At 40.5% G+C, this 16,689-nt stretch overlaps 1 protein-coding gene across 2 annotated transcripts in view; it reads right to left on the bottom strand.

Moving 5' to 3' along the window:
- The window catches only part of GALNT6 (polypeptide N-acetylgalactosaminyltransferase 6), a 76,836-nt gene extending 60,380 nt beyond the window's left edge, over window positions 1-16,456 (bottom strand). For both annotated transcript variants that reach the window (XM_058172864.1, XM_058172863.1), the window contains exon 1: window positions 16,174-16,456. The gene's annotated coding sequence lies outside the window, so the exon portion shown is untranslated. The remainder of the gene's footprint in view (window positions 1-16,173) is intronic.
- Window positions 16,457-16,689: the final 233 nt, after the last annotated feature.

Here is a 16,689-nt window from a genome sequence, read left to right as displayed (position 1 = left end):
ATCTGGTGGGAAGAAGGGCCTTCTCTGTGGTGGCTCCCTTCTTTAGGAACATCATCCTTGCAGAAATTAAGACTGCAGAAAAAAGACACTTTGGCAGTTGTTTGGAAGGCCCTGAAGATGTGGGTTTTGCCAAGGGACTTGGGGAACCCAGAGTGTAATGGAGCCCATCAAATCAAAATTTAATTGTGTGCTGTCGCCAGGGGCAGGTGGGTGAGGGGTTATTGCTTTTTTATTTTTATCTCTATTTTGTGTTTTTACTATTTGTAAGCCCCCTAGAGTCGCTGTGAGTGAGTAGGCAGCTATATAAATGTCCTAAAATAAATAAAGCCCTCTGGAACGAGCTCCCCCCAGGACTTCGCCAACTCTCGGACCTTAGAACCTTCCGTCGTGAACTTAAAACACACTTATTCAGGTGCGCAGGACTGGATTAGATTTTTTAGCTTTTAAATTTTAAATTTTAATTTTTATACTGATTTTAATTGGTTTTATTATTTTTAGTTCAATTGGCCGGCTAAATATTTCATTTTAAAATTACTTTAAATTCATTGTCTATCTATGTATTTTAATATGGCTGTACACCGCCCTGAGTCCTTCGGGAGAAGGGCGGTCTAGAAATTTGATTAATAAATAAAATAAATAAATAAATAAATAAAACAATTTTTACCTGCAACCTAGGTAAGGAACCAGGTGATGAGCTAATTCCATCCCAGCTGCAGCCAGTCTACAAGAACTGGTAGGATAAATAAATGTTAGGCCTAGGGAGGATCACAACAGCTCAGAGAAAAGAAAATGCCAGCCACCCAAATCTGTCTGGGATCAGGCAAGTCAAAACATATGGGATTTTTCTTTGGAAAAAAGGAAGGAGTTAATGGCAATCTGAATGAGAGACGAAAAGCTAATGTTATGCCACATAAGATGTCAGCTTAACACAATGATAAATGATTTTATCTTTTAAGTTCACGCTTTATTCTTATGAATGGCTTTACTGTTTTTAAAACATTAATTATACTAAGCTGTTTTGGATTGCAAATGGAACAGAATAAAAAAAAACCTAGCTGATTTCCTTTTTAAGAATAGGCATGTCCACACACTGTCTGGATGAATCACAATCTGCATCCCAGACTCTTTAGAAAACTATCTAGTTCTGTGTTTTACAAGAAGGATAAGCCTTGTTATGTAGTAGTGTGACTCAGCCTTAACGACAGGAACCAGCATCATAGTCAGTATTGTCAGGCACCTGACAGACCCTCAGTAACAAAAAAACTCACTGCTACAACTATTTTCTTTTGAGAGGACGCAATGGAACAATGGCTGATTCACTCCTCTGATCTGCAGGCTTTGGGGCCCAGAAAGAAAGGAAGTGGGCAATTCGTTATTAAACAGAACGGAAAAAAAATGGTACTGCAAGAGTCTACTCTTCTGCCAAATGCTTTGCATATCCTTTGATTTAAAAAAATGCTTTAATGATTACTGATTGCTCCAATATGAAGCGCTGCAGGGTTTGGCTGTCTCCTTACCCCATTTAGTATCTGCATGGCATTGCTGGGATGATCAACTGTCAGTCTGAGGTAAGATTTTTATTTATTTGATTTTTATTTATTTGATTTATTTCATCAAGCATGTATTTGATAACAGATACAAGTGTAAACATAATTATGAATACATGAAATGGATACAAATAAAAGGAAACATTAGAACAGGGACGGTAGGCACACTGGTGCGTTTAAGCATGCCCCTTAAACACCTCTTAGGAATGGGATATATCATCAATACGCAGATGATACTTATAGTCTTCAACTTATGGTCACAATTGGGACCAGAATTTCTGTTGCTAAACAATTGCATCCAATTTTACGAACTTTTAGGCCATGGTTGCTAAGTGAATCACTGCTATTATTAAGTGAATCATGCGGTTGTTAAGTGAATCCGGCTTTCCCTATTGATTTTACTTGTCAGAAGCCAGCTGAGAAGGTCGGAAATGGCAGTCACATAACCCTGCTACAACTGTTGTAAATTCATGCTGATTGCTAAGCGGATAAATTTTGATCCAATGACCAGTCATAAGTGTGAGGACTAGTCATAAGCCACTTTCTTCGTACTGCTGTCCACTTTGAAAGGTCACTGAAGGAATGGTTATTAACAGTCAAGGACTTGCTGTATTTATGTATCACCATCCAGGTCTGACTTTGTTCCAGGAGGCTGTGAGGATCTAGATAGACCAACTGAATCTTTGCAGTACAGGACGGCTGTTTTCTGGAGACATATCTAGTTTTATTCTGGTTCCAATGTTTGCTTTGGATGGGACTGCATTCTCTATAAAGGAACAGGTGTGTGATTTGGAACATTCTAGAGTTTTCTAGAGCAACAGTCTTCTAATTTCTTGGCTGTAGTCCCCACCAAATTCACCACAGATGGGGACTACAGCCAAGAAATTAAAAGACACTTGCTTCTGGGGAGGAAAGCTATGGCAAATCTAGATAGCATATTAAAAAGCAGAGACATCACCCTGCCAACAAAAGTGCGTATAGTCAAGGCTATGGTTTTCCCAGTTGCAATGTATGGCTGTGAAAAAGTTGGACCATAAGAAAGGCTGAGCATCAAATAATTGAGGCCTTTGAACTCTGGTGCTGGAGAAGACTCCTGCGAGTCCCTTGGACTGCAAGGCGATCAAACCGGTCAGTCCTAGAGGAGATCAACCCTGACTGCTCTTTTAAAGGCCAGATCCTGAAGATGAAACTGAAATACTTTGGCCACCTAATGAGAAGGAAGAACTCACTGGAGAAGAGCCTAATGCTAGGAATGATTGAGGGCAAAAGAAGAAAGGGACGACAGAGAATGAGGTGGCTGGATGGAGTCACTGAAGCAATCGGCATGAGCTTAAATGGACTCCGGGGGATGGTAGAGGACAGGAAGGCCTGGAGGAAAATTGTCCATGGGGTCGCGATGGGTTGGACATGACTTCGCGACTAGCAACAAGAGTTTTCAACTCCAAATGGAGACCATAAGCCAGAGGATCTTTGCTCATTTTTGGCCTGTCTACCAATTGGACTCTTTTTTGAACCAGTGGCACTGACCATAATGACTTATGACCTCATGAGCAGACCACTGCAATGCATTTTACAAGGAGCTCCATTTTAAAAATGCCTCAGAAGTTCCCATTCCGCTACGAGTGCACCAGTCATTCTCTTAACTGAGGTAACCTATTTAGGAATCATCCATGCTCCAGCCACTACACAGATTGTCAATTTCTTTTCAGGTCCAGTTCAAAGTACTGGTTATTAACTTCCAAACTTTACAAGACTCAGCTCCAGAACTTACAGAACCGCCTTTCCTGACAAGACTTGGCATGTACCTTCTGCTTTTGAAAAGAGGAGCTGCCAAGGGACACTGCCCCCCAAGTGAAGGCAACTAAACTAAAGCGTCCAACATGCCTTCCAAATTCTGCAATTAATTAGAGAATGAATCAGCAGAGATACAGTGCATGAAATCCAGTGTTAAGTGACTAAATACAGCTGACAAAAGAATTAAATAATCACAGGTGATGAAAGAAATTTCTACAGACTGTGAAAAACAATCACAGCTATGAAAGTTACAAACGCCTCTCCATACATAATTATGTTATGACTTCTGAAAGCATTTCCAGCCAGTATATGAATATTAACTTTTCATTGTTTGCTGTTTTACAGAAATGGTTGTTCTCCTTTCATCGATCTGGCTTTATAACTTTATTAAATTGAGGTAGCTATATAGCTTTATTAAACTGGGTCATGAGGCATCTTAAAAGCTATTCAAAATTAAATAGATAATTAAAAAAACAAATAAGGGGAAGGATAAAAGGCAGAATGCAAGAGAGAGACATTAGTAGCTCAGTAGTCACTTGATCTCATATCTTAGCCTTTGTCAGAATAAAATCTTTTATAATGAGAAAGTCAGAATAAGCAATTTATCAGGCACAAGCAACCAGAGCCACTAACAATAGCGCAAGCAAGCAACTACTATTGACTTCTACCTATATTATAAGAATCTGCCTTTTGCAGCTGCACGACTCAAGGCTAATTCCCTGCTTGACTCCTCCTTCCAACTTGACAGCTTCTCAACAAACCTTTTCCCCAAAGTCTTTGAATTACTACCCAAATTCTATCATTCATGTTACCTTAAAAGCCAGAAAATTATTTTTCTGGCTTTTAAGGTCTTTGCGACCATGCCCTCCTTTTAGCCTTTTTTCAGGATTGGAAACATAAACTATATGCCAATAATGGTGCTTGTTACAGTTGTTAAGTGAATCACTGCAGTTGTTAAGTTAGTAACACGGTTATTAAGTGAATCTGGCTTCCCATTGACTTTGCTTGTCAGAAGTCGCAAAAGGGGATTATGTGACTCCAGGACACTGCAACTGTCATAAATATGAGTCAGTTGCCAAGCGTCTGAATGTTGATCACATGACCATGGGGATGCTGCAACAGTTGTGTGAAAAATGGTCATAAGCCACTTTTTCAGTGCCATTCTAACTTTGAACAGTCACTAAGCAAACTGTTGTAAGTCAAGGACTACCTGTACATGCATACTTGTCTGAAACAATGGGTAAAGGAACAACTAGAGCAGAGGTCTTCAACCTTGGCAGCTTTAAGACTTGTGGACTTCAACTCCCAGAATGGGAGTTATTTATTTATTTATTTATTATTTACATTTCTATACCGCCCTTCTCCGAAGACTCAGGGCGGTTTACAGCCAAGTTAAAAAGACATATACAAAAATTAAAACACAATATTTGAAATTTAAAAATCTGAAACCATAAGGCCGAATATTAAAATAACAAGTAATAAAACCACTCAATTCAAAGTTACTCTTAGGCCAACCCTGCTCGTTGAAACAAAAAAGTCTTGAGCTCACGCTTAAAGGCCCGGAGGTCGGGAAGAAGGCGTAGCCCCAGAGGCAGTTCGTTCCATAGGGTAGGTGCCCCAACAGAGAAGGCTCTTCCCCTGGGGGCCGCCAGCCGACATTGTTTAGCTGACGGCACCCCGAGGAGACCCTCCCTGTGGGAGCGCACAGGTCGATGGGAGGCTATTGGCGGCAGTAGGCGGTCCCATAAGTAACCTGGTCCTATGCCATGGAGCGCTTTAAAGGTGATCACCAACACCTTGAATTGCACGCGGAAGACCACCAGCAACCAGTGCAGCTTGCGTAGGAGAGGTGCTATATGGAAGCTCCGAGACGCTCCCTCTATCCCCCGCGCAGCCGCATTCTGTACCAGTTGAAGTCTCCTGGTGCTCTTCAAGGGGAGCCCCATGTAGAGAGCATTGCAGTAATCCAGGCGGGAAGTAACGAGGGCATGAGTGACCGTGCATAACGAATCCCGTTATGTTAGTTGAAGTCCACAAGTCTTAAAGCTGCCAAAGTTGAAGACCTCTGAACTAGAGAGTAATCCATTAATTAAAGCAGCGGGCTGAGATCCCTAAAGTGTTCTTTTATTAGCTACAGTACTCTGAAGAGCTTTGTACAGAAAGTGCTTTATAAAGCACTAAGCTAAATATAATTACACGAAATAAGGAAATTTCACAGAAAGGAGAATGATATATCCACATCACATTTTTACCAAACACGACGGTAAGGTTTTGAGAGGTGAAATATAAACGTTGGAAAAGCTCACACTGTTTTACATCCCACTCAATATTTTTTACAATACAATTCTCATCTGGGCAAAATAACTACAATGTCCCCAGATAATGTACTTTTCTTCCAAGAGAACCATTTTAAATTTTCTTGACCTCAAGCATTATAGGAACTTTAAATGCCGAGATGCCAACACTTTAGGGCACCTGGGTTTTGAGAGAACCTAACTAGAAATCTAGATTCTCAAAAAAAAAAGAAAAAAGAAAAAAGAAAGAAAAAAGAAAAAAGAAAAGAAAAAAAAGAAAAGAAAAGAAATCAGGTAAAGTTATCCTCTATACCAGGCCTCTCCAACCTTGGCAACTTTAGGACTTTAGGACTGGAGGACTTCTGGGAGTTGAAGTGCACCAGGCTTAGAGTTGCCAGGGTTGGGGACCCTTGCTCTATACCACTGTTAGCGAACCTTTCCGGCACCAAGTGCCAAAACAAGAGTGCGCGTGCATGCATGCATGCGCCGGAAACTGGAAGAGCAGTCACCTGGTGTGCATGCGCTTGGTCTTCCAGTTTCTAACATGCATACGCGTGGGCAGTCCATATGGCTGGTGCTCATGCGCGGACCAGAAAGCAGAAGAGCAGCTGCCCAGTGCACATGCACCCACTGGGAAGATAATCTTCCGGTTTCTGGTGCGCACATGTGCACTGGCCAGCTGGTCTTCCAGTTTCTGGCATGTACGAAGACCGGTGGATGCGTGCGCCAGAAACCGGAAGATCATCTTCCCAGAGTGCACATGCGTAGCAGGTGGCTGCTCTTCCACTTTCTGGCCCTCCCATGTGCATGAAGACCAGCTGGCCAGCGCGCCAGAACCCAGAACAGCAATAGGCAATGGCTCGTGTGCCCGGAGAGATGGCTCTACGTGCCACTTCTGGCATGCCTGCCATAGGTTCGCCATCACGGATCTATATTAATACAGGTAGTCCTTGACTTATAATCATTCATTTTAGTGACTAAAGTTCCACTGAAAAAAGTGACTTATGACCTGTTTTCACACTTATGACCAGTGTAGCATCCCCCATAGTCACGATAATAATTCGGGCGCTTGGAAATTGACATGTATTCATGACAGTTGCACTGTCCTGGGGTCATGTGATCATCATTTGTAATCTTCTGACAAGCAAATTCAATGGGGGAAGCCAGATTCATTTAATGACCACATGATTCACTTAATAACTACAATGTTCACTTAACTGTGGCAAGAAAATTCGTAAAATGAGAGCAAATCTCACTTAACAACTGTCTTGCTTGGCAGTGGAAATTTTGGACTCAATTGTGGTCGTAAGTCGAGGACTACTTGTAATATAAGTAGTGCTTATATGTCAGTATTTTAATTTTGCCAGCCCTGTTAACACACCAGCTTCTTTAATCAGGTTCTCTCTTCAGCATGCCCCTATTGCTGCAGATGAGACAAACTGTACTCCAGCACATCTGAAAGGTATCAGGTTTATTGTATTTGGTGTGTCTCTTGCAATAAACTTAAACATAAAGTATTTCCTTCAAAGATTTTATGTTTCACATAAGAAACATGCAAGATCTTCTTTACCCCATTTAATCTTTATTGGTAAAATGAGCCAATCTCAATCTCAATTCATATGTGGATAGACTTTATTAGTGCTAGCAGAATTACTTGGTGGTTCCTAGCTAATGTCTTCTGGAAAGTCTATTAATTTTTCATCTCCTATTTTAACGTAATGATTTTGGCTTCATCTATTGGCTTTATATCCTGGCTGCAAACAAACAAACAGGCTAAAGCAGCAAAAGAGGCACAGGAAAACTCCTACCTTTTTGTTCTATTTAGTGACTTGAATATTTAATATGCCTACTTTATATACTGTCAATTACTGAAGTTATTTGGAGGGGAAAAAAACCCCACGGACAACATTAAAGGCGAATTAAGGTGATGAACAATTAAAAGACGTACTTTGAAGTCTTTCTTAAATGTGAACAAGGAGATTAAGAAATCCAACTCTACAAGTTTGGATGAACCCCAAACTGCCTTTGCCAGTTTTTTTACCTTTTTTAAGTGCTGGGCTTCCATAATTCCAACACCCATGCAAGCTGAGTATTATGGGACTTGGTCAGACATATCTGGAAGGTCTCCAATAGAGAATATAAGGTTCTTATATGTAATGCAAAATGGAAAAGATAAACTGATACAGAAAACTTCCCATCAGGGTGGGATGTTATGAACTAGCTGATAACTGCTCATACCTTTTATGTTCCAGATCTATCTTTTAAAGCAACACCTCTCTTTAATATATTGTGCATGTGAGCACATACTGCCACTATGGCTGAAAACAACAGTCAATTTCCATATTCCTGGACTTTTTTTTGATACAAACTACTTTCACTTCCAAGAACTTTAAGCATTAAAAACCTAGACTGTGGAAATTTGTTTAACAGGTTAAACAAATTTGCAAAAAAATGTCTGTGAATTGTCCCTGATTTCAAAGGTCAATTTGCTCCCACACTGGAAAAGGAGCTGGCTGGGTGGGTTGGTAAAAGAGCAGGTTCTTCTACATAATTTTACCCTATTTTGCTGTCATCTTGCCTATGGCGAGAGTGATCGTGACCAGGAAGAAATATGCAATATGCAATAGAAAGTACTTTGTAGGCTATGCAATTAAATTATGGTTCCTTTTTTTAATTCTTTTTAGAATTTAGAACAATCAAAAACACAAGCATTTGTGATTTTAGACAGTTTAGGGAAAGGGTGCTCTTTGGGGAGGGGGTTGCATATCCTATACAATTCTCAGCAAGTATGCAGCTGGGGGGTTGTAGGAATTGTGATCCAGCACACCTGGAAGGTATCTGTCTGAGGAGTCCTGCCTTAGGACAGTACGACTGTTCTAAATGTTTCTCTCATGATTCTCCATATAAATTATTTTCATTAGACTCAGACTTGGTTCAAACATTGCACAAAGCCAAGGTTTGTTGAACAACTCAGAACTGGCTGTGCTACATTAAAAACAAAACAAAACAGGGCTTATCATGCATTCTAACATTATTTAAAACCAAACAAACCAAATTATGACTAGGCAATCTGAGACAGGTTTATGAAAGCGAAGGAAACCAAGAGCTCAAGGTATTGATGAAGATTTTCCTGTTTTCTTTGCCATTACCCATTTATTCCTTGCATGATATTTATTCCCTCTTCAGCAAAAAGAGAAGCAAACGAACAAATTTTGTCTTTTATCAGCTGATGCCTTATTTAAGAGATCATGACCTCTGGACAGCTAACGGATACCAAGTCTTGGAAGCAGGCTGTCTTGTTAGCATTGAAATTAGCATTTAATTCTGATGGGTTTAAATTTAATCCCCATTATCTCATTATCAAGGGAACTAGCCTGAGGATTTACAACTCTAAATGTAGACTCAGAAAAGCGACTGATTGTACTTAACTAGTCTTTCTCATAAAGAAGCATAAATAGGTAGAGACGTTTGCTCTTTTGGGGAGTCAAAAAAGTTGCCACCACCTAATTTTCCTTATCAATTCCAACAAGAATGGATTTCCTTCGTTCTCTTTAGATAATGGCATTTTGTCACTTCTGAATTGGGGAAGTTTGAGTTTGGAAGGTAGGTCTCCCTATTCATTTTATTTTTATTTTATTTATTAATCACATTTATATACCGCCCTATCTCCCGAAGGACTCAGGGCGGTTCACAGGCAAGTAAAAACATATAAATACAAATTAAAATAACAATTAAAAAACTTATTCTAAAAAGCCGAATTATTAAAAAGCAGTTAAATAATAAAACCCATTAAAAACCAATATAAATTTAAAATCTAATCCAGTCCTGCGCGGATGAATAAATGTGTTTTAAGCTCGCGACGGAAGGTTCGGAGGTCCGGAAGTTGACGGAGTCCTGGGGGGAGTTCGTTCCAGAGGGTGGAAACCCCCACAGAGAAGGCCCTTCCCCTGGGTGTCGCCAGACGACACTGCCTAGCTGACGGCACCCTTTTGCCAAGCTGGGCTTTGATTTCTCATGTGACTCCTGACAACACAACTGACTTCCAGTTTTCCTTCCTTTCCTTTCAGACATTGTTCTGATTTACTTATTTATTATGCATATGATTTTTTGGGATAGTTTTCATACTCTGCTCAGCATCCTTGGGAATTGGTTATAAATGTTGTAAAAAAAAAAATTTCAGGTAGTGGTAAATTGATCATCAAGACTTGTCAGTTTGTAGCTTAGCTTTTTACATGAACCAGGTTACTGTGGCCTTTTCAGCAAACCATGTTTTAAACCATAGTTTGGCACATACAAACTCTGTTAAATGTGGTACTCAGGTACAGTTGCAACAGGATTGCAGGTTAGATTGGTCCGTATACATATGGCACTCATTTTCCACAAATACACTCACACACATATATATTTGCATCCATATAACTGAATATATCCCCCCCCCCAACAAATATATTTTTCCCAATCTGGGACAACACTTCCAAATTTCTTGGACTTTGTTTCTCAGGATAATACTAGAAAGCTGGTTTAGTCACATTCATATTAATGTAGCTATCTTGGGAGGGGTATATTATGATGCTGTCAAGTTAGCCATCATCTGTGTAAAAAATATGAATCATTTTTAGGCAGGCAAGCGGTTAATTTAGACTTAGTCACAACAACGTTCAAGATAGCTCAAAAGGTACTTATAAGACATCAGCCTCTGTCTATTGCGACTACAGCGATCTTCCTTCTCAACTAGAATTTTATTTCTGTTAAATTTTGAGTCAATAGCTCATGATATTAAAACTCTTACATCCATAACGGCCCAAAACAATTTGACACGTAGGATGAAAGACAAAACATCATCTAACCTTGATGACTGTACACTGAGAACATATATGCACCAAGACAAATTCCTTGTGTGTCCAATCACACTTGGCCAATAAAAAATTCTATTCTATTCTATTCTATTCTATTCTATTCTATTCTATTCTATTCTATTCTATTCTATTCTATTCTAAATGCCACATGGAAGACAATTATCAAGAGCATCTACTCAATTAAAAAAGAGAACATACTGGTCACCATGTACCCTTTTATTGCACAGATGACACACCTAAAACCAGGCAGAGCTTAATTGTACCATAATGGCCCCCATTTTAATGTCTATGGAGATTCTCAGTCAGCCTGATCACATCGGCCACAAAGGTGGGTTTTCAAAAGACAGCTGGACTTTTTTTGCTCAAAAATGGTTTGCTTCTTCTTGAAGAAAGTCCAGTTGCCTTTTGAAAAAGCACCTTTGGGGACCCCATCTTAGGTTTTTTGTCCTCACTCTGGACACGCCTGCCAACTGATAGGATGACTGCATATTATTTCAAGATATGATGAGGCATCCCTCTTTGACTGTGCCCAAGAGAGGAGGCTTATTTTTGGGAAGGATAGCAAATCATGTGAAAAACATAACTTGGTTCTCCTCAGGTGGTGACATTTGTTCTCTTCAGCATTTAGAAACAAAATAAAAAAATATCTCTCTTCTGACAGGGAAATTATTAGATATTTTAATATTTCTTTTATCATCTATTAAAATATTTTAAATAAATTGTTGTTTTTTAAGTTTTAGCTATCAGGAGTACTTGCCAGAATAGAAAAGTGGGGTAGAAACTTGTGGTCACAAACCAAACCAACATCATCTTGAAGTGGCCAGTTAGCAGTGTGTAATAATTTATTTGTTTGTTTGTTTGTTTGTTTCAATTTCTATACCGCCCTTCTCCCGAAGGACTCAGGGTGGTTTACAGCCAATTTAAAACAACATGAATATACACAAAGAATTAAAACATAATTAAAAAACTAATTTTAAAATTTGGCCCAACAAATTAAAATAATCCTAAAAAACTTCATAAAACCCCCACTAAAATTTCATTAGGCTAGCCCCGTACGATAGAATAAAAAAGTCTTAAGCTCGCGTTTAAAGGTCCGGAGGTCGGGGAGTTGACGCAACCCTAGAGGCAGCTCATTCCAAAGGGCAGGAGCCCCCACAGAGGACCTCCCCCTGCGGGCCGCCAGTCGACATTGTTTGATCAACTAGATCAGCAGGTAGCAGCACTGAGTTGGTTTTGACTCAGAACTAGCTACATGGATGGGAGACCATGAGAAAATCCCAGGAAGTAGATTAGATCAGCAAGTTGGAAATAACCCCACCGAAGACTGTATTCTCATCCTCATTTCCATACTGTTACCATGATGACTATACAGACAAATCAAAATCAGATACTACACTCTTTCATCTTTTAACAGTTGAGCTCTATTCACCATATTTATCTAAGCCCTGAATCGACCATGATTCAGGGCTTAGATAAATATGGTTGGTTTTGCTGGAAACCAACATTTACTTTGGGCTAAACCTGCCCCCTTGTGAATGGTGGGTTTGCTTTATGACTACCACACACACACAAAAAATAATAAAAAGGGTTCAGTCCCATGGTGACCATGGTTATGATCATAACTATGAGGCCCTCTTTTGTAAGAATTATTAACAGAGAGTGGAATCGTTTTTTAAAACATCAATTATGTAGGCAAGAGCTGATGTTCAGGGAATATAGGTAGTCCTTGACTTATGACCACAATTGAGCCCAAAATTTGTTAAGTGAGACATTTGTTAAGTGAATTTTGTCTCATTTTATGACCTTTCTTGCCACAACAAGTGTTTTAAGTGGATCACTGCACTTGATAAGTTAGTAACCTAGTTGTTAAGTGAATCTGGTTTCCCCTTGTCAGAAGTTCACAAAAGGTGATCACATGAACCCAAAACACTGCAACTATCACAAATATGAACCAGTTGCCAAGCATCTAAATTTTGATCAAAAGATCATGGGAATGCTGTAAAAATCGTAACTCTGAAAAATGGCCATAAGTCACATTTTTCAGTGCTGTTGTAACTTTGAACAGTCACTAAACAAATGGTTGTAAGTTGAGGACTAACTGTAATATGTAGATGTCAAACTATCTGGAGAGTTCAACCAAGAAAATTAGAAGGAACCAAAACTTGAGTCTGTTTATCTTTGTTATGCATTTTGGTAACACACATAAAACATACTGCCAAAAACAAGATTTAAAAAGGGGAAGTTATGTGGGCTCACATGAAACAAAATCCCACAAAACAGAAGTTATTCTTAGGGTCCCAGATCTTCAATTTCACTTTTTAATGTTATTTATACATTTAACTTTTAAGAGGAAGGCTTCTCCATTTCTGTGATGCATCTTTCTACTACCATCTCTAGGTGGATTACCTGTTAATTTATTTAGAGATTCTCAAAGTAGGGCCACTGATGACTCATAGCAGCATCCTCAATTCACCAGTCAGAGCTGATCTTCAGTATCACTAATGATCCACTTTAACTGGAGTCCACTTGCCAACCAACACAACCCCTGCCTCAACCCGTAATTAAAGCCTTAATTTTGGATTACATCCTTGGTAAGACATTCGTTTTTAAAAACTCTTTTTAAATGGGGGTATAAAAGTATAATCAACTGCACCTATTACCAGTATTTTATTCACTAACAAATGTTAACTTCCACGCTCTTATACACAAGCACAGAGAGGGAGTTTGTGTTTAATTATGGGATCCCCACATTTTCTAAATTAGTGTCCTACAACTGTAGCAATTTGGGGGAACAGTGTGATAGATGAAGCTGCTAAATCAGGGGTAGCCAACCTTTTTATACCTACTGCCCACTTTTGTATCTCTGTTGGTAGTAAAATTTTCTAACCGCCCACCGGTTCCACAATAATGCGCCATGTATTGTTGTCTGCGCATGCCTCTCGCGCATCGTGGGTTGGGTTGGGGGGGCGCCGGCTACCAGCTCTGCTTGTCTATTACAGCTGGGTGGTGTGGGGGGAGATGCGCGAGCTATTCTGGGACGAGGGTCTTTTGTTTGCGGTCGCACTATAGTGCCATTTAGTTTCACTTACATAACGTGAACTAAACTTATGCGCGGGCAATACAAATAATATATTTTCAGAAATTTAAATTGTCATGGGGAATTTTATGAAAACCTAATGAAAATGTTTTTAAATAATGTTATGATTTTTTTTAAAAAAGTCAATTAAATTAAAAAAAAAAAGAAGTGCTTCAGTATCGGATAAAACCCCTACTGCCCACCATGAAAGCTGGAACGCCCACTAGTGGGCGGTAGGGACCAGGTTGACTGCCACTGTGCTAAATCTTTGAACAGAGGCAAGATGGATTGTTTCACTGTCTACAATTCTGTTCCTTTTGCTTTACTAAGTTTACTGTTGGCGATCCAATTGATTCACTTGCATTTTATGCAAGCAGCCGTGAGGAAGTGAGACAATGCGTTCTCTCAATGCTTCTGTTCAAACATCCCCTTTGGTGAGCAAGATTTAGATCTGAAATACTAGCTATTTTTACTTTGTGTGTCCCGAACTATTTTTCCTGCTGATAAAAGTTTCCAGTGCCAAGTCATAGCTCAGGCTCAGCCCGACTTTTAACTCACTGGCTCCCTCTACCGACCTTTACTGTAAATACAGTATAGAGTATAGGAATGCCTCCTCTAAGGAACTTTTCCTCTGTTCATAGGTTGGGGGAGTGGCAGATATGACACACTATTTCTATTCCCATCATGACTGGAGAGTTGAAGGCTAAGAGTCAATAAAACAATAATTCCACCCAATCCTGCGATTCATCTCAGAGAAGCCAATATATAAGCTGCATGATATCCCAAAGCATATAGTCTCCCTCGGAACCTTAAAGTCTACATTTTATGTCCTGCTTTAACTGATTAGTGGCTTCCAGTGAGTTATTTTTTCTCACTTCCGTTCTAACAGGGGTAGTGATAATTACCAACCTTCCCTGCACTTCATGGTTTTCCTAAAGTAAGAATTACCATAATAATATACTGTATACAAGAAGGGTTTCCTCTTCAAATAGTATTGCTAGAAAATCTGAAAGCTCTTATCTAAACATGGTTTTCCAGAATTCGTTTTGTTTCATAATGCCACTGGGAAGTCACAACCAGTTGCTACAAATGTAGAGCTCATTGTTTCTAGATTACATGATTTTCAACCATTACTGACACAGTCCAGTAACTTTTTGGAGTTTTGGAGGACTTTTGAGCTTGCAACGTATTATTTAGATGCATATGGCAGTTGGTATTAATGAAGGGCTGAAAGGACTCTTGTTTCAAGGCAAATAACACAGCGCCAGCAGAACTAAAAGTGATACCTACTGTATAATGGTAGAGACCACCAGTTAAACTGGGCCTGATTACAGGCAACTACATAGCGTATAGTTTTCTTCACAATAATATAGAACTGGTCTGCCAATGCTTGCTTCCAGGATGGTTTTCAATGAACCAGTTTCTTCTACAGATCTAGGATTTCCTAGTTGTCTCCCATCCAAGATCTAATCCTACAGAGCACCCTTCAAAATCAAGGCAAATCATACACACCCACATTGAATTTATTCTACTTCAGCTTAAGCATTCTTTGGCACCAGCTGGTATCGTTTAAAAACCCTGTCACCCAAGACAGCGGTGAGGTCCCAGTGCAGTAGTGTTGTGATGGCAGGGTTAGAGTTAGGGACAGACAACCAGAATGAGCTGAGCAATCAAGCACAGGAGATACTTTACCAAACACCTTACTTCCTTTCAATCATCTTATGGCTTCCAAGTTTAACACCTAACAGCACGGTGAAAATAACTACTTCCCCAGTCACTTCTCTGATGGGCTGGGACCTAACATGGATTATTTCAGTGGTACCATTCCCCCCCCCCACCCCCACTCCCTCAAAATTTGAGTTATTTTCAAGCAGCCTTCCCCTAAATCACAATTCCTGGGATTTACTCTCCGAATGTATCTGGAAAGCACTCGGTTGGGAAAAGTTGCCTTAAAGAAGAACAAAATGGCAGTGAGAAAGCAGCCCAAAGTACTGTAGGAAGCAATAAAGGAAATGAGCAAAAATAAACCCCAATCTAGAAGGGTGGCACTTAAATCGTAAGGCAGGCTAAAAACGAGTTATTTTTTTCCTCAACTGTAAGCCATCCCGAACTTCCCTTTCCACAGACTAGTAAATTAAGTAAACTCGGTTCCCCTACTATTTCATTCTAATCGTCCAGTGGCAGGCTAGGATTAAATCTAAGATTCTGAGGGGTGGAATCTTTGGAGGGGGGGGAGTTGGTCTGGAAGCGAAAGAAAACTTTTTTTTAAAAAAAGGGAAGCAAAGATGCAGTTATCCAGAGTAGACTGGATATTTCTCTTCCAAATGAAACCTCACCTATACGAACACACCAAACGCCGAAGCTTACTCGACTTTGCTCGCAAGTTACGTTTTGTCCGTCCGTCCGTCCGTCCGTCCCCCTCTCCCCGCGTCTGGGACGCGAGATAACCGCGGCTTCTTCCAAGAATGGAACGCTGCTAAACCTGCAGGCTCGGCGCGCCGTCCAGACCAGAGCGAAACGCCTCCGATCTTTCGCCCCGAAGTCCGGCGGGACTCGCAGAGGTCACGCCACGGCCAGACCCCGAGAAACACAAAGAGGAGACTCACCCAGCAAAGAGCTTGAAGAAGAGGTCGGGGCTCGGAGGAGCCACTTCACGCGCAAAGCTGGCAACGTGAGAGGGGATGGAGCAGGCGAAGTCCTGGAAGGAGGGGCAACTGCCTCACTGCCTGCCTGCCTTCTCACCTGCAGCCGACCTCAGGCGAGGCGGTGGGGAACTCCGCCGCCTTCGGCACAGGTGTAAGCGTGCTCCGGCTTGCTGGGTCCTAGCGCCCCAACGTCACCCACGAGGAGCCCGAAAACCTCGCTTTATCTTGACGCGGGAATCTCATCCAGCCTCCGTTTTTGCGAGTTTCAGCGTTCAAGAAATAAACGGACGGATGGATCGAGCGGTAGGGTGGGGAAGAGGTAGAAAAAAAAAAGGGCGGGAGGGTGAGGGTTATTGGCTTAAAAAAAAAAAAACACCACCCCAACCGTGTACCATTTTTTTGCGCGCGTTTCTTTCTTTTTTTGCGGCCAAAGGAAGTTACACAGTTGTGTGAGGTCTTGGTTCAAGAAAAGCCATT

Source organism: Ahaetulla prasina, chromosome 2 (genome assembly GCF_028640845.1).
Source record: "Ahaetulla prasina isolate Xishuangbanna chromosome 2, ASM2864084v1, whole genome shotgun sequence".
Classification (NCBI taxonomy): Eukaryota; Metazoa; Chordata; class Lepidosauria; order Squamata; family Colubridae; genus Ahaetulla; species Ahaetulla prasina.
Note: the sequence above shows the minus strand (reverse complement) of the source record. Positions and strands in the feature narration are given on the sequence as shown.